This window comes from Diabrotica virgifera, chromosome 8 (genome assembly GCF_917563875.1).
Source record: "Diabrotica virgifera virgifera chromosome 8, PGI_DIABVI_V3a".
NCBI lineage: Eukaryota > Metazoa > Arthropoda > Insecta > Coleoptera > Chrysomelidae > Diabrotica > Diabrotica virgifera.
This window is the reverse complement of record NC_065450.1, coordinates 126,286,382-126,311,109: the sequence shown is the minus strand read 5'-3', so window position 1 is coordinate 126,311,109 and position 24,728 is coordinate 126,286,382. Positions and strand designations below refer to the sequence as shown.

The window sequence follows — 24,728 nt, the reverse complement described above, 5'->3', positions numbered from 1 at the left end:
TCCGATTGTTTTCATTCTGGTGGGATATGTTATATGCCATTAGAGTGAAAACTTAGTCTTTTGCTAGCAGTTGCCGCTAGGGCATCTATGCCATTTCGTTCGTTGCAATTCGGGACTGCACGCTGGGGTTTGTTTTGGTTGGATCAGGGAGAGCAGCATATGTGCCTCCTGATGAGAGACTAATAAGTTTCGAAACCGGTAGAGGTGCTTGCAGCACTCTCTGATTGGACTGGAATATGGTTCGGCTGTATTTTCGTTTTGCAACGAAATTGAAAATGGTTATTCATTTTTGATTTACATTTACTCTGTGTGGAGTATGAAAGGAACCAGTCTCGTTGGAACTTTACCGCGCTGAGCAGATGTGACGTGAATTGTAAATTGTAGAATTCCCTCATCTTCCTTAGTCTCAGCATCCGTATGGCTTGCAAATTGTAGAAGCCTCGGAGGTGTAACCAGAGAAGGTTCCCATTGTTTTCATTCTGGTGGGATATGTTATATGCCATTAGAGTGAAAACTTAGTCTTTTTAGAGATTTTTTATTGAAAATGGACATGTGGCATTTTTATAGCAGGAACATATTGAAGAAAAATTATACTGAAATTTGTGCACCCCATAAAAATTTTATGGGGGTTTTGTTTCCTTAAACCTCCCCAAACTTTTGTGTACGTCTCAATTAAATTATTATTTTGGTACCATTAGTTAAATTCAATATTCTTAAAACTTTTTTGCCTCTTAGTATTTTTTCGATAAGGCAGTTGTTATCGAGTTGAGGCTTATTTTTTAATATGTTTACATAAAATTTTTATGGGGGTTTTGTTCTTTTAAACCCCCCAAATGTTTGTGTACGTTCCAATTAAAATATTACTGCGGTGCCATTAGTTAAACACAGTGTTTTTAAAACTTTTTTGCCTCTTTGGATTTTTTCGAGAAGGCACCTTTTATCGAGATGTGGCTTCTTTTTTAATATGGTGCAAAATATACCTAAAAATGTAAATCATACATAAATTTTCATATTATTACCAAGTCTCCATAATCGTACTTAACCATATACAAATATGTGGTGGATTTGACAAAAATATTCAAAATATCTTGATAAAAACTGATTTTTCGAAAAAGTACTAGGAGCCAAAAAGTTTTAAAAACATTGTGTTTAACTAATGGTACTACAATAATAATTAAATTGGAACGTACACAAAATTTTAGGGGGGTTTAAAGGAACAAAACTCCCATAAAATTTTTATGGGGTGTCCAAATTTCACTATAATTTTTTCTTAAGATGCTACTGCCATAAGAATACCACATATCCATTTTCAATAAAAAAATATCTAATAGTTTTCGATATATTGTAAAAAATCGATTTTCATTTTGTAACTTCAAAGGGTTGTAACTTTTTTTATATGCACATTTGTACTAAGGTAAGTTAGGTTCAATCGAACTATTTTTGGTCCCAGAATATGTGATTAAATTTATGACCTGTATTTTTGTTACACCCTGTATATCAACAAAAGTAAAATTTTAAAATAATATTTTAGGTTTGTTTATTTGAAACTCTTATTAGATTTGAAACTCGCCAACTATATTATCGAAGTTAATTTTTATGCCATTTCAATTCATGCTTCAATATAAAAGAGTTATCGTATTAGTCCAGGCAGGATCTGTCGAAAAGCAGACTACAATCGATATTTTCCATAGCAGTCTATTTTTTTACTGGAATCACTTCAGCATGTCCTCCTCCTCTATCTTTTCTCGATCGTAAGGATGTAGTGGCGTTATGTTATTTTTTAAACTATTTCTGTTCAATTATCTCTCTCCCGTGCGTGTTGTTTTGCTTCGGAGAATGAGTAACCAGTCATGTCCTTTATTTGGTCCGACCATCGTACTGGAGATCTTCCTCTGGATCTTTTGCCCTCTACGTTGCCTTTAACTATCATTCGCTCCATGACTCAATGCCTTCTTTTCTTCTAGCTATATGTCCAAAATATCGTAGTATATTTTGGTCGATAGTTGTGGTGAGTTTTCAGGATGTATCTACCTTGTTCCAATAATCACCAATCATCAAAAAAGTTGTGCTTTTTGCGCCCATATTATTTTCGCCTATAACTCGAGAGATACTACTCCTGCAGGAGTATGCTACTACTACAAAAAATTATACAAGGCAAAAGTTTCGTTTTTCAATTTTACACAATATTGGAGTACTTAACTAAAAATATAAACTTTAATGTGTCTTCTTTAAAAATAGCAAGAATTGTGCAAATAAATGGAGTTTTTCCTTTAAATTTTATTGACCTCTTAAACAAATACAGCCTTTATATTCCACATAAAAATTTATAATATGACTGAAACGAAAGCTAAATTTCGTTGGGATCAATTCTATAGTTTCTGCGTAAATTTTGCAATCCAGGGTCCACAAAAAATTGCAAAGTAAAATTTGGCTTTGCCCAGAATAGGCACTTTAAATATCCTAATTATTTTTACATATAAAAAAGGCACAAGCTTTCAAACGCACTTTGAAAAATTAAAAGGGTTTAGGAAATTTTTTAAAGTTATTGTGGTGGGGGTAGCCCATAAATTTCGAAATCGCTCATCCGAAAGAAAAGTGTCCCAAGTCAAAAACCAACGTTTTTCAGGGGAGACAAACATAGCTTTTTTAGATCTTAATTTAACTGAAACACATTGACGGTGATTTAACACGTTGACGGACAGAACGTCTAGAGACGTGTAATTTCGATTGATGTAATGTGACACAGCGTCTATAGACGTTGCATTTTCCCTATTCTACTTTGCAAAATACATATAGTATCACAACACTTGCTTATACATTTGACGCACTGTCATTAATATGGTTTTTATTGGAAAAATTATTTTTTGATTGAATATTTTCACGGTCATCTAATAAAATTTCACGTAATTTTTGTTGCAATTAATGTTTGGCTTAAAGAATCACGAATAACTCACAAATTAAAGCACTTACGTATAGGGAATGCTTAAGAAATAAAAAAGTACCATAAAATATCATTTCATTACAATATTAAACTACAAGGTGTTCTATTTAAGAAAACTCAGAAAATACTCATTCCTTGTTTCGACCAACCCTGTATACTAAAATTAAACATTCCGCTGTATCAATGATGTTTAAACAATAGTAGACTATCTTAAAATTTTTTTGAACATAAAAATAGAAATTTTGATGTTAAATCACTACAATTCTACAGGGTGTGAATATTGCTACGAAATTGACAAAAAACGTAATTATCTTTGAAACTACCTCGTATAATATTACAAAACCCTACATTTTATGAAAGAAGACATCGAGGAGAATCCAGAAATGTAAAATTATACAGGGTGTTCCATTAAAAAAACATAAGTTTGTGTCACCCTGTCAGTACCGGTGACCCTGTATATTTGAAAAGACTTTTAAATTATGGCCTTATCTGTGCCTTAACTTTTACCTAAATAACTTTTTTTCGTATCTCTTACGACAAACGAGTAATTGGGCTTTGTCACACTAATGCCGCACCCTGTATACCTTTTACAAGATAATGTTTTTATTTTTGTGATTTATGGTATACAGCCAGTTACAGTATTTTTTTTCTTGTGATAAATTACTAATTATTACCAATCTGCTGAAATGTGGTTATTCATTATATAAGGGACAAAAATAGCAGATTTTAGCGCGATACATATGTATTACGTCCCGACGCGTAGCGAATCACGAGAGCGCTAAAATCTTCATTGTGCCCCATGTATAATACAATATTATTCTTTTTCTATAACTCGCCAGATACACCAGAAGTTTCAACAGTTTGAGTATGTAGGTCTCAGGCGTAGAAAATGCAAAACCTCTCACACTGACACCGAAAATTCTAATACCAATTATTGAATACCAGTTCAATGAGTATTTCTTATATTCACAAAAAGTGGATATCTTCAGAATACAACATGTATATTATAAAGTTGTGTTATGGTCATTTATTCAATCCAGTCGAGGGCATAGGTCGTGAATTTCTGGTACATTGGTTCTATAAATATTTACACACTTTATTATTTATAAAATATTTAACAATTATCTTGTTACAGATAGTGGTTAAAGAGTATAAACGTTGTAGTTCAGTAAAATTAATACAATACTGGTGGGATATTAATAATTAATCATTTTAAACTCTACAGGGTGTTTTATTAATAATTGGAAATATTTTGACTGCAGATTTCTGGGCTCAAAATAGTAAGGCTGAACCCAAATCACTTTAAAATCTATACAAAAATTATTTGTACCCAATACTACAAAACAATTTAACATATCCTTGTCATACTTGGCACGCACTACTAAATTATGTTAAAATAAACGTTTCTGGCTACTACCAGAGGAGTACGACAAGGAAATGTGAATGGTTGACCCTTCCCAAATTCTAAGCCACTGGCGGAGTTACTATTTTGGCGCAATTTTTCGATTCTCCAATATTTTCTATGTAAATAATATACTCTTAATTTGTAACGATAATGTCATGATTTTTCTAGATATTTGAAGTTATAAGTGAAGTGGCACAGTTGTTGATTATTGTATGTCGGTGTTTTTGGGTTCTAGGATTACATTAATTTATTACGCCAATGAAATTTTTATCGCTATTAAAAAAGCATAGTGTTATTTATTGAAATTTCTTTAAACGAATAGATGCATTCAACATTTAAAAACAAATGTTTTAAAAAGTGATCCTAAAGAGGAACATTTTGTTATAATCTAAATAAATAAAGTATTGGTCATATGTATCAATTGTTATATTTGAGTATTTTTTGGCAGTTTCAGTCTTCAACCTTTCCTGACCTTCATGAACATATGAACAATAGCAATGTGGACTGCTTTAATTATGTCAAAAATGTCTTCGGCAGGTACATAATATTTGATGGGATCAATTCTAGAAGCCAACTTTTTTATTTCGCCAACTTCAACAATTCTAAATCGTTTTAGTCTTCTATTTTGTAACGGTGTTTTCTTATACTCCAGCCATTAACTCATTATACATTGTAGTGACTTTCATACTGTTTTGGTCACAACATTGTAGTGACTTTCTTTCTTCTCGGTCTTTTCCTTTTATAAAATCTTTTCCAAAAAACGTTCTTTCCAGTCAAATGTAGTTTTGAATTTAGCAGTTAAATGTAGTTTTGACTAGTTAAAACTAGAATTGTCTAAAGCACATAGTTAAAATTAGTTTTTCCTAATAAATTCGGGTTTTAACTGAAATCGGGTTTTTACGGTAACAAGTACATTTTAAATCCCTAATCATGATTTTCAAAGTTTATACCTTAGACAAGGAAAGAGAGAGGACGAGTAATCCTATGACCAAAAGTGAAGCCAAACCGTCACCAGAGATTTTGATCATCGACGTATCTTTGGGGTATTGTTATGCATTCAGTATTTAAAATGAAAACATAAATAGTATATTAAGTATGGAGAACGGTAAGGGTTTTATACCGATCGAAGACAATTGTTGTCTCAGATCGGTTACCCTTAACGTTCGACATGCTTATAACGTTTTTTGCACGATTGATACCATTATAAATTATAAAATTAAACATTTTCGTCATATTGACTAGTTTCATTCATTTTATCAAGATAGATACTTTGGTTGTTAGGTAGTAACTAGGGTGCATAACAACAATGGAGAATTGAGTTTTTATTTAGTTGTCAATAATTTTAAGTACAATTTTGATTATTATAAATTAAAATATGAGCGAAAGTGAATTTGAAGAAATTGAACGGGCTTGGGAAGAAGGGTGTTCCGCAATTATTCCCGAAAAATCCAAAATCCGTTATCAAAATACCTACCAAAGTTTTAAAAAATGGTGCGAAGGCAAGAATTTAAGAATCGAAGAAAAGACTCTATTGGCATATTTCGTTCAAAGACATATGCAGTTGAAAGCTCCTGGAAGCCTCTGGGCAGAATATTCAATGATTAAATCCACCGTTTTTCTTTATGATGTCATTGATATTTCCAAGTTTTCAACTTTGATCGCGTATTTAAAGAGAAAAAATGTTGGATACTACTAATGTATGCGATTCTGCAGGAGTTTCTGTTAGAAGTGAAACCACAGCCCAAACAAGTGGGATTTCATTAAATAATTTAACAAATTGTACCATAAGTTTCAATATTAATAAATAATTCGTTAGTTTTCTTTATTCTTTCAAAAAATAAATTAAAATTAAGAGATTTTTTAACTCGACGGTAAGTGAATTACTTACCGTCGAGTTGGAGTACTTACCGTCGAGTTGGATTACTTACCGTCGAGTTGCTAGTAAATGTCACCTACTGACGTAAAATCTGTCACGGTAAACAGTCAAAAATGATCAATCGTGCAAAAATGTATTTAAAATGAAGAATTTGTGTACGGTAAATGTTTTATTAAGTTGCTCATATTACGTACATATGTTTCAATACATACATATGTTTTTATTACGAATTTTAGATGAGGATTTACTTTATTTTTTATGAAATTTTAACCTTCAACGAACCCCCACCACTGGCAACCCATTGTTATATTTGACATGACCGCCCACGGTTCCCGGGAAGGGGGGTTATCGTGGAAGGTCTTGTCACTGGGAATTTTCCGGCGTCTACTTATTTTTTAATGATTTTTTAGTCAAAATTCACTGAGAGCGAAATCGCAGCACATTCTTTTTTTAACTAAGCGTGAAATGCATTTTTTCTACACAGATCTCTACTATTCCGTAAATATTTTACATCGTTTGAAATTTACATTGTATTACCAATATTTTGTTTCTTTCAAAAACTATCAGAAGTAGTTTTGAGGACATTAACACATTAGCCTGAATTTTTTCAGATTTTTATGACTACTCTAAGACTTTTGAGGCTTTGAAAATGATTTTTTCACTTTTTTGACACTTTTAAACGCTTTTGAGATAGTGCTCTTTTTCCGGGTGTGAGTATATAAATATGCTTTATTCAATTTAATGATATTTTTAGTATTATAAAGACAAAATACAATCTTAAATTATGCGCCAATATAAAAAATTAACTAATATATTATAAGAGAGACGTATTTTTGCATTACATGTGTTAGAGGTAGAAATTCAATAACCATGTTTAAAATGCCATGAACGCATATTTAAAATGGCATTATAATATCATAATAATATTATTATTAAACATGTTTTTTTCTTTTTTAGTACAAAAAATGTTGTAACACTTTGCCAATTTATTATACATCTAATATCTCTAATTGTTAATATTTTGCGGTCAACATATATCTGCATATTTATTTATATAATAAATAAATAATATATTATAATTATGTATGTTATCGAATTTCTACCTGTAACATCTATAATGCAAAAATACGTATCTCACTTATACACTCTTGGACAAAAATATTGCATATGCATGTGGAATGTTTGTTTTTTTACGAATGCCATTTTTTAAAGTATTACATAAAGATTTAAATCTGATCTGGGCTATATAGTGGCCAGTATAATTTTTAAACTGAATCTCATCAAGATAAGTATTCACTATGCTAGCGACAAGAAGAAGTGCATTAGCACCAATATGTCATATCCAATATGGCTCTCAAATAGCAAAACATGATCTTCTAAAATGTTTTCAATGTACATATCAGTTGGCATTCGCCTAATCACCTTCACGTGTTCGGTATGTCCTTTCAAAGCAGTACCGCTCCGTAGCACTAAGTCGCCACAACCAAAACTAACGCTCTGTATGAGGTTACAACTGACATACTGTTCGCCAACTCTTCTGTAGACGAAGTCTTGTAAATCTTGCTTCCATATGGTGAACGGTATGCCAGATGTAACCTCATACAAAAGGTTAATTTTAGTGGTGGCGGCATAGTGCTATGGAGTGGTATTCCTTGGTAAGGAGATACTGAACTTGTGGAGGTGATTGGGTGAATGACAGCTGATATGTACATTAAAAACATTTTAGAAGATCAGGTTTTGCCATTTACGAGCCATATTGGATAACAAATTCGTGTACCATGACGCAGGTCTTAATGTCGGTAGAATAGTGAATATTTACCTTGATGAGATTGAATTTAAAAATTATATTGGCCACCATATAGCCCATATTAAATTTAAATCCGATTATACCATTTATACGAAACATTAAAACATCGGATTCTGAAAAGAAATCCTATTTCTATGACACTGGGGGCAGCACAAATTTTTTTTTATTTCACACGCTAATTTCAAAATATGAAATATTTTTGTCCGTGAGTGTATATTAGTTTATTTTTCAAATTGGCGCCTAATTTAAGCTTGTATTTTGTGTTTATATAAATACCAATATCATTAAATTGAATAAAGTATATTTATTGAACATGAAAGGAAGCCCTAACACAATTTGGAGAAAAATGGCCAATATTATTAGAGAGACGGCTATTGAAATACTTGGGAAAACGTCAGGAAAGAAGTTTGAAGATAAAGAGACTTGGTGGTGGTCAAATGAAGTACAAGGAAAAATAAAAGAGAAGAGAAAATTATATAAAAAGTGGCAAGAAACCAGATCGGACATAGATCTTCAAAACTATATGGTCGCCAAAAAGGAAGCGAAAGTAGCAGTAGCAAAAGCTAAAGCAGAAGCGTATTCCAACCTATACGATCAACTTGATACCAGGGAAGGCGAAACGAAGATATATAAAATAGCCAAACAGAGAGCAAAGAAAGCAAAAGATTTTAATCAGATTAGATGTATCCGAGATGAAAATAATAAAATACTAGTTCACGAAAGGGATGTCAAAAAGAGATGGAGAAAGTACTTTGACAGCTTATTAAATGAAGAATTTGACAGACAGCCTGTAGAGTCAACGGAGACAGTAGCAGCAATGGTCACCAAAATAACCAATGAGGAAGTGGCTCAAGCGCTTCAAAAAATAAAGAAAGGAAAAGCGGTAGGACCAGATGATATTCCTGGGGAAGTATGGAGAGCATTGGGAGAGACAGGAACAAGGTGGCTAGCAGGTCTATTTAATAGAATTATGGAAGTTGGACAAATGCCAGACGAATGGAGAAGCAGTATACTGGTACCTGTTTACAAAAACAAGGGAGATATACAACAATGTACAAACTACAGGGCTATAAAACTGCTTAGCCACACCATGAAAATATGGGAAAGAGTAATTGATAGACGGATACGTGAAGAGACCGAAATATCCGAGAATCAATTTGGCTTTATGCAGGGTAGATCAACAACAGATGCAATTTTCACTATAAGGCAGTTGATGGAAAAATACAGGAGTAAAGAAACAAACGCTCATATGGTATTCATTGATCTTGAGAAAGCATATGATAGAGTTCCTCGAGAGATTCTGTGGTGGGCACTCAATAAGAAAGGAGTCCCTGGTGAATATGTAAAGATTGTGAGGGATATGTATGAGGGAGTAACGACTAGTGTTAGGACAGGTGTGGGAGAGACTGATAAATTTCATGTGAAAGTAGGATCAAGGTTCTGTGCTTAGTCCGTATTTATTCTCATTAGTTTTGGACCAGATAACAGCGAAAATACAGGGTAACATTCCATGGTGCTTAATGTATGCTGATGATGTCGTGTTAGTAGGAAATAGTGAAAGAGACTTAGAACAAAAACTGGAACAGTGGAGACAAGCTCTGGAGGAAAAAGGTTTAAAACTTAGTAGGACAAAAACAGAGTATTTGGAATGTTCATTTAAAGATGGAGCTACTACAAATAAAATGGTATCTTTGGATGGTGAAATGATTGTAAAAAGCAATAGTTTTAAGTACCTAGGATCGGTATTACAGAGTAATGGAGAAATAGATGGAGATGCATGCAGTAGAATTAGGGCTGGATGGATGAAGTGGAAAGAAGCGAGTGGTGTGTTGTGTGACAGAAAAATTCCAATGAAGCTGAAGGGAAAATTCTATAAAACAGCCATAAGACCAGCTATGATGTACGGAACTGAATGTTGGGCAGTGAAAAAGAAAGAGGAACAGCGAATGCATGTGGCGGAAATGAGAATGCTTAGATGGATGAGTGGAGTGACAAAGAAGGATAAAATTAGAAATGAGTATATTAGGGGAAGTCTAGGTGTGGCACCAATTGATGCCAAAATGAGAGAGCATAGGTTAAGATGGTTTGGTCATGTTCAACGTCGAGACGTTAACCACCCAATACGAAGAATAGCTGAAGTGCAGATTCCTGGAAGGAGTAGGAGAGGAAGACCAAAGAAGACCTGGGGGGAGACGATAAGGCAGGACATGTTGGTAAAGGGGATTAACATTGATATGGCCCAAGATAGAATTGTGTGGAGAAATGCAATTAGGGAAGCCGACCCCGCATAGGGATAAGGCAAAGAGAATGATGATGATGATGATGAAAGTATATTTATATACTCACACCCGGAACAAGAGCACTATCTCAAAAGCGTTTAAAAGGGCCAAAAAAGTAAAAAAATCATTTTCAAAGCCTCAAAAAGTGGTCTTAGTGTAGTCAGAAGAATCTGAAAAAATTCAGGCTAATGTATTAATATCCCCAAAACTATTTCTGATAGTTTTTGAAAGAAAAAAATATTGGTAATACAATGTGCATTTCAAACTATGTAAATTTTTTACGGAATAGTAGAGCTTTGTGCAGAAAAAATGCATTTCGCCCTTAGTTAAAAAAAGAACGTGTTGCGATTTCGCTCTCAGTGAATTTTGACTAAAGAATCATTAAGAAATAAGTAGACGCCGAAAAATTCCCAGTGACAAGACCTTCCACGATAACCCCCCTTCCCGGGAACCGTGCGCCATGTTTTTGGTGACAAACAAACCAAAAACTGGCTTCACTTTTGGAACGTGTGTATTAAATGAGTGTTACCCGTCCTCTCTCTTTCCTTGTCTAAGGTTTATACATTGTAAATTATGATTCGGGAGTACTCCTAATAGCATTTAACGTGTCTTGGTTTGTTTATTTCTACTGCATCTTGATTGTAAATTTAGTATAATTCTAATAACACGAAAATATCAAAAACTCATTTTAACTAAACCTTTCACAGAAAATGTTCAATGTTACGCCCATTTACCTTAATCTCGTTTTACCTCATTATTAATTAAAATTGTTCTTTTATTTAGATTATAACAAAGCTGTTCTTTTTAGAACCACAATTCGTTTTTAAATTTTGAATGCATCTATCCATTTTAAGAAATTTCAATAACATTATTTTTTTTTTGTTAATAGTGATTAAAAATTAATTTGCGTAATAAATGTAATCTCGTGACCCAAAACACCGACATAGTTAATACCTACATTAGTCAAAATAACTGTGTCGCTTCATTTAACGTCAAATATATCGAAAATAATGATTTGATCGTTACGAATGAAGAGTATATTATTTACGTAGAAAGTATTGGAAAATCGAAAAATGGCGATCAAATAGCAATTCCGCCAGTAGCGTAGAATTTGGGAAGGGTCAACCATTCACTTTTCCCTGCCGCACGCCTCTGGTAGTAGCCAGACACGTTTATTTTATTTAACATAATTTAGTAGAATATACAGTACCTACACTTCCTGCCAAGTATGATCAAGGATATGTTAAAAGGTTTTAAAGTACTGATCTAAGACTTAATGGTGCAACGCACATGTTTCGTAAGCTTAGCTTAAAGCACGTCTTAAGCTTAAGATCTGTTGGTGCAACAAGGTATTTCTTACCTAAAATTTTTTTTGACTATAAAAATGTCATTTTTAAAGTTGCGTTTAAAGTAAACAAATCATATTTCTTCTAGTACTTCCTACGTTCTTGAAATCACTAATACACTTTTGTTTGACTCAACATTTACAATACCAGTTCATTCAGTTTTCTTCTTCTTATATTAAGACAATATCTTGTTTTTCAAAGTTGTATCCTAGGCGGGATTCCGATGTCCATTTCATACCAGCATTGGAAGGGAGGGGGGTATGATGGAGTTTTTGGGCGGTTTGTCGATGTTTGGTTTCTCTTTTACCCAGTCTAGGAGGTCTTGGATGCTACACAAGATTTTGCCAGGTATTGATTGTAGGGTCTCCTAGTAGTGGCTGTTTCTATGGTGCAGGTCATAATAGGTCTTACACAGGTTTTGTAAATTTTCGTTTTGCTTTAGATGCTCATATTGCATCGCGGAGAAAATCTGATACCCTTGCCGATGTAATCTCTTTTGTTTGCATTTCTTGTTTTAGATTTCTATTGCTTGTAATATTAGCGCCTAAATTTTGGGAGAACATGACTTGGTTTACACTTTTTTTATAAATTGCTAACTTACATCTTCTGGGTTCTCTTGATATTACTATAGACTGCGTTTTCTGGACACGGATATATTTAATTCTTTTGTAACTATTTCAAGGCTGTATAGGAGTCTCTGTAGATTATCCTTGTCTTCAGATATTATCATCGCGACTTCAGCATATCAAATTATCTTAAATTTTGTATTGTCCATTCTGTAACTTCTTCCCACGGTTTTCACTTCTTTGATGATATGATCCATAAAGACGTTAAAAAGACCTGGGCTGAGACTATCCCTTTGACCAACTCCTGTTGATATTGGTATCATCTTGGACGCCGTATATATTATTTGCTCTTATGGGAGTGCTGTTCAATTGTTCAATAATTTCAGTTATTCTTCAGTTATAACGCTGAGCTGAGGTTAAGTTATACATACTTGAAAAAGCCCCATTCAAGGTCTATTTTTCAATTGTTTTTCACGAAATTTATTGTAACTCGGGTTCTAACAATTGGATGAAAGTTTACCAAACGCCATTTTATTTTTTTAAAGGAACAATTTTCATTTTGGTAAAATTAAATATCTTTAACATTTTAGAAGATACAATCATTTAAACAATTAATTGTTAATAACAAATTTATCGGACAGGTTTTCAACCTGGTACCCTCGAAAAATCGAGTCTACGCACCAAAAAAACATAAAAAATCGTCAAGGTATCGAGGGGACATAAAAGTGCATACTCTACGCCCCTGGCTCCTAGACTAATAATTTCTTTTATCGCTAACCGTCACTAAAGTCATTCATTATTGTACTCATTTGCCCTCATTTGCGGCAGTAAAGTAACACTTTATTGTACTGAAAGAGGAATTTTACTTTACCTGTCGCGATTAATCAAATTAACCCAGATTGAATGTAAGAGGTCGATGGCAGTAATCGAATGGCGAGAATTTGAGTGAACTTAAAATTTATTTACTGTAACTATTAAAAATATTGTACACAATTTGCGTTATTAACAATTAAATTTATGTCATAAAGTGAAATTCTGTAGTATTTTGTAAATATATTCATATAAAATAAATTAAAACTTTACCAATTTAGTAATTATTCAATATTGATAACTATCGATTAAAAATCGAAAGCGGCCATATTGCAGAAGTTATCTGTCATCACTATCATGAAATTATTATGACGTCTAAATTTTAAAAAGTTCAATATCAAATTATTGTAGAAAGTGATATTGTAGATAAAATATATTTTGGCATTATCCAAGCTGTCAAGCTTTAAGTGCTTCATTTTCCAGTTGTTCATTCATGGATTATTAAAATTAAAGATTATTAATTTTATGAAATAATGAAGATAATCAATTAAAAAAATTGTGTAGTGTTATAATGAGATTTTAAAGAAGTTAAATAAATGACAGGTTTTTATTCAATTTATTTTATAAATTTTATATTATTTTTAAATTATTACAGAGCCCAAACTCTTACGTAGTCAACTTTAAGATGCGAATTCAAATTCCAATTTGTTCCAAAAGTTGATTTCCAATCAAATTATGTTGGCGATAAAATTTTGTATGCACCACGTCAGTAAAGACTCTTTATCGAACTCGTCTGTTACTCGCCTCGCTTGCTACACGCTCGCTCTTCTCGTAATATCAAGACTCGTTCGATAAAGAAACACTTTACTGACTTAGTACATAAATAGCTATTATCGCCAACCGTCACTAAAGTAATTCATTATTGTACTCATTTGCCCACATTTGCGGTAGTAAAGTAACACTTTATTGCACTGAAAGAAGAATTTTACTTTACCTGGCGCGATTAATCGAGATTGAAAGTAAGTGGTCGATGGCAGTAATCGATTAGTTATTTAAAAATATTGTACACAATTTGCGATATTATCAATTAAATTTATGTCAAAAAGTGAAATTATGTAGTTTTTTTTTACAATTATATTCATATAAAATAAATTAAAACTTTACGGATTTAGTAATTATTCAATATTGATAACTCTCGATTAAAAATCGAAAGCAACCATCTTGCAAAAGTTATCTGTCATCACTGTCATGAAATTATCATGACGTTTAAAATTTAAAAAGTTTTTAAACGTCGTCTGTTATTCGACTTGCTCGTTACGCTCGCTCGGCTCATAATATCAGACTCGTTCGATAAAGAGTAACTTTACTGACTTGGTACATAAATAACTATTATTTCACTCATATTATTATGATTGATTACTGGTTTTTAGTTAACTCAGTAACTTTCAGTTCATGAACTAAAAACCGGTGGAAACCTATTTTTTACTTAGCTAATAGTGTTCTACGCCATACGCCATAACATGTTAAAGCTTGGCTAACATCCATAAAAGCTAATGCAGAATATTATTTGCATGCAAATATTGCGTTTTTTAGTCGACCTATTTTGTGGGTTGGCCGCTTGTGTTGTTACTTTCTGGAATGATATACTTATTCAGCGAGCTCTTTTCTTCGACACGAATTCAGATTTTGTAAAGGGTTTTCGAAGTAAATTTATATTAGGAGAATTGCATAACACAACATAGATAACTTTTATTCTGTATAAAATGATGTGTGTTCGTTGGAGAATTAAGTAACGAAACACTGAAGGAAATGCACAAGTTTATTGAGATGTTAACAGCTTAGGGTACAAAACGATACTAAATTAATGAATACAAACTATTTCTTAAAATCTTTCATAGTCCTGGAACATATCAATGACACCTCGAAATTATCAGCGTGGGTGTTTATCTTCTCCGATGTAGTCTAGATATTGAAATAAAAGCACACACAGTGGCGTGCTCGCCATAACAGATACAGTCAAACCCGCTTATTGGAATAGCCCTCGTGCTAAGCAAAAGTATTCCTATAACCAGGTTATTCTAATAACCGATCATTTGTGGCTAGTAGAAACATTTTGGGACCTCAAATTTCTATTACTTAAAGCGGGATATTCCTATAACCGGTATTCTAATAAGCGGGTTCCACTGTATACTCTTTCTCAGAGGCATCTTTCAGTGCGTCACAATTTTTCGATTTCTTTCTAACGCATTAAGTTGGAAGTGACAGAAAAGAAAGTACGTCCGTGATCACAGTCATTTATAACATTATTCTAGTTGTTGATAAATGACGCTATAATCGAACACAAAATGATTTACGAATTATATATACCTCGTCCAATTTACTTACCGTTGCACGTCATCCGCGCCATAGCCTGTGACACGATACCAACACGAAATATCTAGGCGGTAGGTGTGTTTCCCTTTAGAATCATTTTGATTCTAAAAAAGAACACACCCACCGCCTAAATATTTCGTGTTGGTATCGTGTCACAGGCTATGGCGCGGATGACGTGCAACGGTAAGTAAATTGGACGAGGTATATATGGTTCTTCTCAGAGGCTTTTTTCGGTGTGACGCAAGTGACAGAAAAAAGGCACGTCCGTGATACATACACATGTATAGCAGTTATTCCGGTTGTGGATAGATGGCGCTATAATTGAAAAAAAAAAAGATTTAGGGTTTATCGATTTACTGATTATTTACCTATTACATATCTATACGACTATAATTTAAAGTTCTTCTCACTCTTTCAGTGTGTCATTAATGATGTAATATATGATTTTAAGAATGTAGAGAATCATATAATAGCATGACATTTTAATTAAAACTGACAGTTGTCAGAATCGTAATCGTAATTTGGTATAAAAACAATTATTCACACAATTCACACACAATCAATTGTGTTTATTACATTTATAAAAAGGTATGTTCTTTGATTTGTATAGTTTTATAAATTATACAGATTATAGTCGTATAGATAATACATAAATAATTTTTTGTTCGATTGTAGAGACATCTATCAACAACTAGAATAAATGTTATATGATTTTAATCACGGACGTACCTTCTTTTTTTCTGTCACTTCCAACTTAATGCGTTAGAAAGAAATCGAAAAACTGTGACGCACTGAAAGATGCCTATGAGAAGGAGAATACAACTATAATCTGTACAACTTATAAGACTATACAAATCAAAGAAAATACCATTTTATAAATGCAATAAACACATTGATTTGTTTTTATACCAAATTGCAAATAAAAGGGTTATACTGCAATACACTTTTCATATTTGGCTGATTACGATTCTGACAACTGTCACATTTAACTTAAATGTCATGTTAGAATAAATGTTATAGCTGTGTATTAACACGGACTTACCTTTTTTTCGGTCACTTGTGACGTACTGAAACATGCCTCTGAGAAGGACCATAGTTCTGCTTTTTGGTTTTGTAATACTTTTTGCAATTTTACTTTTTAAACGCTAATACTATTTAGTAAAGATAAAACAGTTATTTATTTTTTTAGCTAAAGCCTCACGGTACTGCGGTGTCGTTCGACAAGATGGTCGATGATATCAGTTTCTGCAGTACTGCAGCAGACTGGCCAGTCTGTCTGCACGGTCACACACGATCAAAATTTTTGTCAATTAGTCGAATTCGACAAAGTTGAACGGCGCCGCAGTACCGTGAGTGGTCGGCTTTCGTTTATTCTCTTTTCAGATCCTAGCCCCTTCATTTTCTTTTATTTGTAGGTAGTTCTTGCTTATAATATGTACGCTCCATGGCTTTCTAAGTACACTCCATGGATGGATATCTCGCCTATCTCTTTTAAAGATAACCCAAGTAGCACCGAACGGTGCTAAGTCTTAATTAAGTCTTTTAAGGATGCTTTCAAAAACTAAAATTAAAGCCAATTGGTTTTTAAGTCCATCTTAAGGTTGCAATAAAACCAAAAATAAAAACCTTTTTAAAACTTTGTTTTCTTAAGCAACTGGTTTTAAAACTGCTGTGAAGGTGCTTTTAAAACCATGTTAAAAGACACTTTAAGTGCAGGCAGTTTTATAGCAATCTTAAAAAGGTCTCTTAAATGGAGACTTTTGTAGACAATTTACCATATTAAATGATTCTTTAAACCCATATACATTGACCAACAAATTTTTACATGTGTTATGATAGGTAGATACGTATTTGTAACCATAAAATAATAAAAAGTACTTGATTATTTCGGATTGTCAAGGTAGAAAAACACTTGCGCACCCAACTTTATTGATAATGTTAACAAAAATAAGTCTAAATAACTCACGCGCCCTATACTAAAACTAATACTAAAATACTAAATACATACTAAAATACTATACTAATACTAAAATTTCCGACTTTTGGCGATTAAAAAATAATAATAATAAAAAAATTAAATCCGAAAAATATTAATTTGAAAGAAAAATATATAGAGTATAGGCTTGCATTCTGTCGATAGTACATAATGAGGAAATGAGTACAGAGGAAAAGAGAGGAAAGAATGTAATTATATTCCAATTTTCCATCTTCTCGAACACGCTGGGTGGAGTGCATTGCTAGCGTATAAGAAAAATGAGGGACTGAAACGCATCTAGAATTTCGAATGGGCTTGATAACGCAACGAACTCAATATCTAAGAGATAGAGATAGAAGTGTAAAAAGACTTTCTACACTTCCCAATCAATGAAAGAAGTTTAATATATTACTGCACTGATTGCGATGTGGGACTTCGTGTGGTATACATTAGATAATTGTTGTTGCTTTTTTACTTTTTTACTATCGTACATTACTAAATGCGATTAAAATGCGTTCCACATAATCACACAAGCAATAGAAATGCCACGAACACAACACAGAAATCCACACCCTCTTCGGAGACTTCCAGCAAGCCTTTGACTGTATTGGAAAAAATAAATTAGTTCAAAATTAAGATATATTGGCAAAGCTACTTAGATTAACAAAAATGACCATGGATGGTTCTCAAGCTAAGATAACAACAGAAAAAGAATCACAAACACAACTGCAAGAGAAGCACGAGTGCGAAAGGAGATTCCCTGTCATCCGCACTATACAAATACAACATAGTAGTAGATAGAACAGTCAAGGCCAGCGGTATTAAAGGAACTATTGCCCACTCCTCAACAGAAATAGTAGCATATGCAGATGACATAGTTCTAATGGAAAGAAACAAGGAAAGATTAGAAGAGGGAGTAACAATCCTGGCAAACGAAGCACGGAAAAGAGGTCTAGAAATTAACGAAGGAGAAACAAAATATCTAATCTGCTCTAGAAGAGAAGATAACAAGACGAGAGAAATCAATATAGAAAACTACACTTTTGAAAGTGTTCAACAATTTAAATAAACTGCTCGTCAAAACTTAGGGATACAGAAAATTCTGCTGATTTTCATAGTTGATTTTTTCGCGAACAGACGGATTCCGCTATTTTTTTTATTTTAGCCTTTTCTTTAGTATTTACACAGTTGTGCAAAGGTTTACTCAAACTTATTTTTTGTACTTATACCGGGTGGAAGAAAAAAATATGTTTTTCTTGTGTTAAGTTTGAGACACCCTGTAGGGAGAACAAGGTACAAATGTGAGTATACATCAGAATAATATTGTAGTCTTATGTTTTGTGAACATGCTGTTGTTTGAATGTCCCTGATATCTTTAGAAACAAAAAAATAGACAGTTTTGTAATTTAACATGTGTTTTAACCGAAACAAAAGTTTGAGACACCTTGTAGGGAGAAAAAGGCACAAAGGTGAGTATACCCCGATATTATGTTGTAGTCTCATATTTTTTGAATATTTTATTTTTTTAATTTCTCTGATATCTTTAGTAACAAAGGAACTAGACGGTATTATTCTTTAATATGTTTTTCTATGTTTCACATGTGTGATGTCGTCAGTTAAAACACATATTAAACAGTAATATCGTCTAGTTTCTTTGTTATTAGAGATATCAGAGAAATTAAAAAATAAAATATTCACAAAATATGAGACTACAACAAAATATTGAGGTATACTCACCTTTGTGCCTTTTTCTCCCTACAAGGTGTCTCAAACTTTTGTTTCGGTTAAAACACATGTTAAATTACAAAACCGTCTATTTTTTTTAATTATAAAGATATCAGGGACATTCAAAAAACAAAATGTTCACAAAACATAAGACTACAATACGATTTCGATATATACTCCCATTTGTACCTCGTCCTCCCACAGGGCGTCTCAAACTTAACATAAGAAAAACATTTCTTTTCTTCCACCCGGTATAAGTACAAAAAAAAGTTTGAGTAAACCTTTGCATAACTGTGTAAATACTAAAGTCTAAAATAATAAAAAAAAATTAGCGGAATCCGTTAATCTGTTCACGAAAAAATCTACTATAAAAATTCAGCAGAATTTTCTATATCCCTAACTTTTGACGAGCAGTTTATTTGGGAGTAATTGTGAATGGCAAAAGTAAGAGAAGTGATGAAATAACGGAGCTAATACTAGCAGGCAACAAAACATGCTGGAGATACCAGTATTAAAAATTATTATTATGAAAGTCAAAAAGTGATCAAATCAAAGTCTAAAACACCTCCTTCAATCTCATGAAGAAATTTTTGTCATTATTTTATTACAAAGCTGTTATTTTTAAAAGACTAAGTATTTGTAAATTAAATATTTTTAAAAGATTTTTAATTGAAAAACTTTTTCCTGGTGACAACCTCCAAGGCTTCTACAATATGCAAGCCAAATGGATGCTGCAGTGAAGACTAAAGGGAAGGAATTCTACACTATGCAATTCACAACCCCCGTCTGCAGCGTTTACAACATTTTTATTTTTATATTGGTATTACTCCTATAGAGTAACTAGGTCCATTTTCCGTTGGAACTTTACCACGCTGCAGACGGGGGTTGTGAATTGCATAGTGTAGAATTCCTTCCCTTTAGTCTTCACTGCAGCATCCATTTGGCTTGCATATTGTTGAAGCCTTGGAGGTTGTCACCAGGAAATGGGCCAATAAAGTTTTTCAATTAAAAATCTTTTAAAAATATTTAATTTACAAATATTTTTATTAGGTTGAAAAACTTAGTCTTTTATTTAGCAGATGCCGCTAGGCACCTACTACCATCTCGTCAGTTGCGGTGGGAGATGGATGTGTCGAAGATTTTTACCTGGGCCAGAGAAATGCAGCCTATGCAGTCTCTGATGAACCTCTAACAAGAGGTGAAATCGTCGATAAGAGTGCTGGCTGCACTTTCTGATCTGAGTAAAAATTAAAACAGTTTTGGTTTCGCACCGCAACTGAATGAATAAAAATGGTATACATTTTTATTTTTATATTAGTATTACTCCTATAGAGTAACTAGGTCCATTTTCCGTTGGAACTTTACCACGCTGCAGACGGGGGTTGTGAATTGCATAGTGTAGAATTCCTTCCCTTTAGTCTTCACTGCAGCATCCATTTGGCTTGCATATTGTTGAAGCCTTGGAGGTTGTCACCAGGAAATGGGCCAATAAAGTTTTTCAATTAAAAATCTTTTAAAAATATTTAATTTACAAATATTTTTATTAGGTTGAAAAACTTAGTCTTTTATTTAGCAGATGCCGCTAGGCACCTACTACCATCTCGTCAGTTGCGGTGGGAGATGGATGTGTCGAAGATTTTTACCTGGGCCAGAGAAATGCAGCCTATGCAGTCTCTGATGAACCTCTAACAAGAGGTGAAATCGTCGATAAGAGTGCTGGCTGCACTCTCTGATCTGAGTAAAAATTAAGACAGTTTTGGTTTCGCACCGCAACTGAATGAATAAAAATGGTATACATTTTTATTTTTACTGTTATTTTTAATTATTAACAATTAGGGCTATAGTCCAAGCTGTATCGTCGCCCCCGTTAGCAAAATTATTTCGATTAGATTTTTTTGCACAAAGTTACTCAAAAATAGGTCCTTATAACAAATTCATAGGGGCCAGGCGGTACCTTAGTCGAAAAATTGTTTAAACAGTTTTTTTAAAACAAATTCACAAAAATAATTTTTTCACTTCGAACAAATTTTTTTAGATAAGTAATTTGGGTCATTCTGAGAAACGAAGGTCTCTTGTTATTTTGCTCTAAAATTGATTGTTGTCGAGTTATATGAAAATTATATGAATGACCCAGTAGAAAAAATTATTTTTGTGAATTTGTTTAAAAAAAAAATGTTTAAACAATTTTTCGACCACGGCACCGCCTGGCACCCTGTGGATTTGTATAAGAACCTTTTTGAGTAACTTTGTGCAAAAAAATCTAATCGAAATAATTTCGCGCTATAATAGCGCTAATTTTTAATAATTAAAAATAACAGCTTTGTAATGACAAAAATTTCTTCAGGATCTTGAAGGAGGGGTTTTAAGCTTTGATTTGATCACTTTCTGACTTTGATAATAGGTATAATTTTTATTCGAATTATTAAGCCTTGAAAATGGCAATTTTCTTATTTTTCAAATTTTAAATCGCGTGTAACTCAACAACAATCAATTTTAGAGAAAAATGACAAGATACCTTTTTTGCTCAGAATGACCCAAATTATCTAAAAAAATGTTAGAAATAAAAACAATATTTTTGTGAATTTGTTTAAAAAAAATTGTTTAAACAATTTTTCGACCACGGCACCGCCCGGCACCCTGTGGATTTGTTATAAGGACCTCTTTTTGAGTAACTTTGTGCAAAAAAAATCGAATCGAAATAATTTCGCTAACGGGGGCGACGATGAAGCCTGGACTATAGCGCTATTTATTAATAATTAAAAATAACACCTTTGTAATAAAATAATGACAAAAATTTCTTCAGGATCTTGAAGGAGGGGTTTTAAGCTTTGATTTGATCACTTTCTGACCTTCATAATATAATTTTAATCGAGTCATTAAGCCTTGAAAATGGCAATTTTCGTATTTTTCCAATTTTAAATCGCGTGTAACTCGACAACAATCAATTTTAGAGAAAAATCACAAGAGACCTTTTTTGCTCAGAATGACCCAAATTATCTAAAAAATGTTGTTAGAAATGAAAACATTATTTTTGTGAATTTGTTTAAAAAAAATTGTTTAAACAATGTTTCGAGTTTCGACTACGGCATCGCCTGGCACCCTGTGGATTTGATATAAGGACCTCTTTTTGAATAAGTTTGTGCAAATAAATCGAATCGGAATAATTTCGCTAACGGGGGCGACGATACACCCGCTCTATCAGGAGTGAAGCCTTGATGATGATGGCATTACTAAATATCTGTGTAATATTTGTAATAATAGAATATTATTCAACGAGCATGTAATGATGGCTATTACTCACGATAATGAAGTTTGTGACACGAGCCGTAGGCGAGTGTCGTAATTCATCAGAGTGAGTAATAGCCAATACATGCGAGTAGAATACTATACTTTTTCTACGACCTTTTTTATTTGGATTAGTAGACAAATATAATTTTCAACTACTAACATTATTTAAAATCGTATGATTTTATTTTGTATAGGAAAACATATTTTATATAACTATGGCAACACTGTTAGAATTACCCTTCTTGAGTTTATGAAACAGTAGTTGTCATTAGTGTCATGGTATAATGGCGGCGGCTTTTAAAAATAAGACATATTTGAAGGCAATTACATGAAAAAGAACGTTTGCTCCCAATAAAAATCTATTGTACAATCAACAGTAAGTGAAACAGAATTCATTGATATAAATTTCACATCTGTAAACCCTTTTACGGAATTAGTACCCAAATGTTTATGTTTACCTTTTAATAACGTCAATCTTAAAATGTCAAATGTTGAAATTTAAACGTAAAAAATATACTAACCCATTGTTACAGTTAAAAATCCTTTAAACATGAATTGAAGTTAATTATTGAGATAAATGACAATGATTAATTTATTAAATAAACAAGTTTAAGGCCTGGTTGCACCAACAAATCTTAAGCTCCAGCTTAGTCCAGCTCAGCTTATAGATAGGTCCGCTTTAAGTTTAACTTACTTTGCACTATAAATTTCGATTCTTATATATCCAATCCACATGGCTGTCTGTTGTGACAAGCTGAAAATTGATCTAAGACTCAATGGTGTAACGCGTATGTTTCGTAAGCAGAGCTTAAAGCACGTCTTAAGCTTAAGATTTGTTGGTGCAACCAGGCATAAGCTAATAATTTTATTTGCTAATAATACGTATATTATTAAAAGTGCTATGCACCACTTGAATCTAACTTTAACCCGTGAGTAATGACCCGTGAGTAACTTCAGACCGTGAGTAATGAATTATTACTCACGGGTAAAGTAATGGGTGTTATTATCTATTCAAAAATAGTGAATAATGAGCATATTAGTAAACGGTCGTAGAAAAATAACTTTTCTATGCATATTCTATTTTAAAAATTTTGCTAAAATCATGTCTTTTTACTTGCGTTATTTGCCAAGCACTCGTCATTTAATTCTGTTGAATGTCCAATTCCTTCGGACTACGTTTTCGTAGATCATGGTAACTCCGTGGTGGTGATCGCAATAGTTTATATTTAAATATTTTTAAGTTCTAAATTCAATCTGGAGATTTCGTATCCGTGTTCCGTTGTTAAAATATTAGTATGTATTTTTAGTCGATCGGTTAGACAATCGAGAGTTTGTGGTTTGTTTGCGTATTAAAAAGATTTATTGTTATTGACAATAATTGTGTACGTTTTCATCGTTGATTGGTTCTGTGTTGTTCCACGATTGGGAGAACAATAAAATTGTTGTCAGGTAAACACTGCACATTCTCAAATGGTTAATCACCACATGTCGGAAAATATAATGAATTAACAAGAAAACGAGATTCCTAAAATCATTGCTAATAGTAGAAAAACCGAATGATATATTACGGAATATTTTTAACTACATATTATGTTAGTTTGGCTGATAACATAACGATAACTATTATGGTTTTTAATGGAAGTGTAGTGTATGTGCGATGAAGTAGTTATATGGGGCGCAATGCAGTTGGTCCGACTTGCAATGAAATTCGTCCGATTGAGTTGAACCTTAGGATTAGGCAATAAGAATCATTTAATGACCATGAAATTCGTCCGAAATAATATAAAGTAATATAAATTCGAACAAATTTCATGAAATAAGTAGTACACACATTATAAAAAATATTAACATTTTATTTTACACACATAATAAATATGCTATAAACATAGAAATACATAAATTATATACATATACTACACTTATATCTATATGCTAATATTGTAATAAATTATTTTCTCGTTTTTCTACCGGCATTATATAAATCTATTTGTTTCGGTATATAATCAGAAATTTTGAGAATATCTGCTCTAATTGTAATAGAAGTTCTAAAACTTTCTACCTGAATTTTTTTTAAAGAGTCAACAATTTGCTACAACTAGCGCCATGCATGTTATGACAATGAAAATTACCTGTAAACTACCCCCATCCAAACAACAATAGTTCAAAACAACAAATACTTAAAAAGTAATTTGCGACAACTAGAGCCATGAATGTTATAATAATGAAGATTAATTTTATCTTACCAAAGTAAACAATCAAAAAACAAACGCCCTGGTTTTTCTAATGATTTTTTAATGCATGCATCTCTATTGCATGAATATATTTAATATATTATAT

General features: G+C 32.7%; 1 protein-coding gene across 5 annotated transcripts in view; it reads left to right on the top strand.

Moving 5' to 3' along the window:
• The window catches only part of LOC126889519 (serine/threonine-protein kinase tricornered), a 675,111-nt gene that overhangs the window by 372,674 nt on the left and 277,709 nt on the right, over positions 1-24,728 (top strand). Inside the window, exon 1 of one of the 5 annotated variants that reach the window (XR_007700066.1) lies at positions 23,682-23,840. The exons of the other annotated variants lie outside the window; for them this stretch is intronic. The gene's annotated coding sequence lies outside the window, so the exon portion shown is untranslated. Of the gene's footprint in view, positions 1-23,681; positions 23,841-24,728 lie in introns of those variants that run through there. 5 annotated transcript variants of the gene reach the window in all.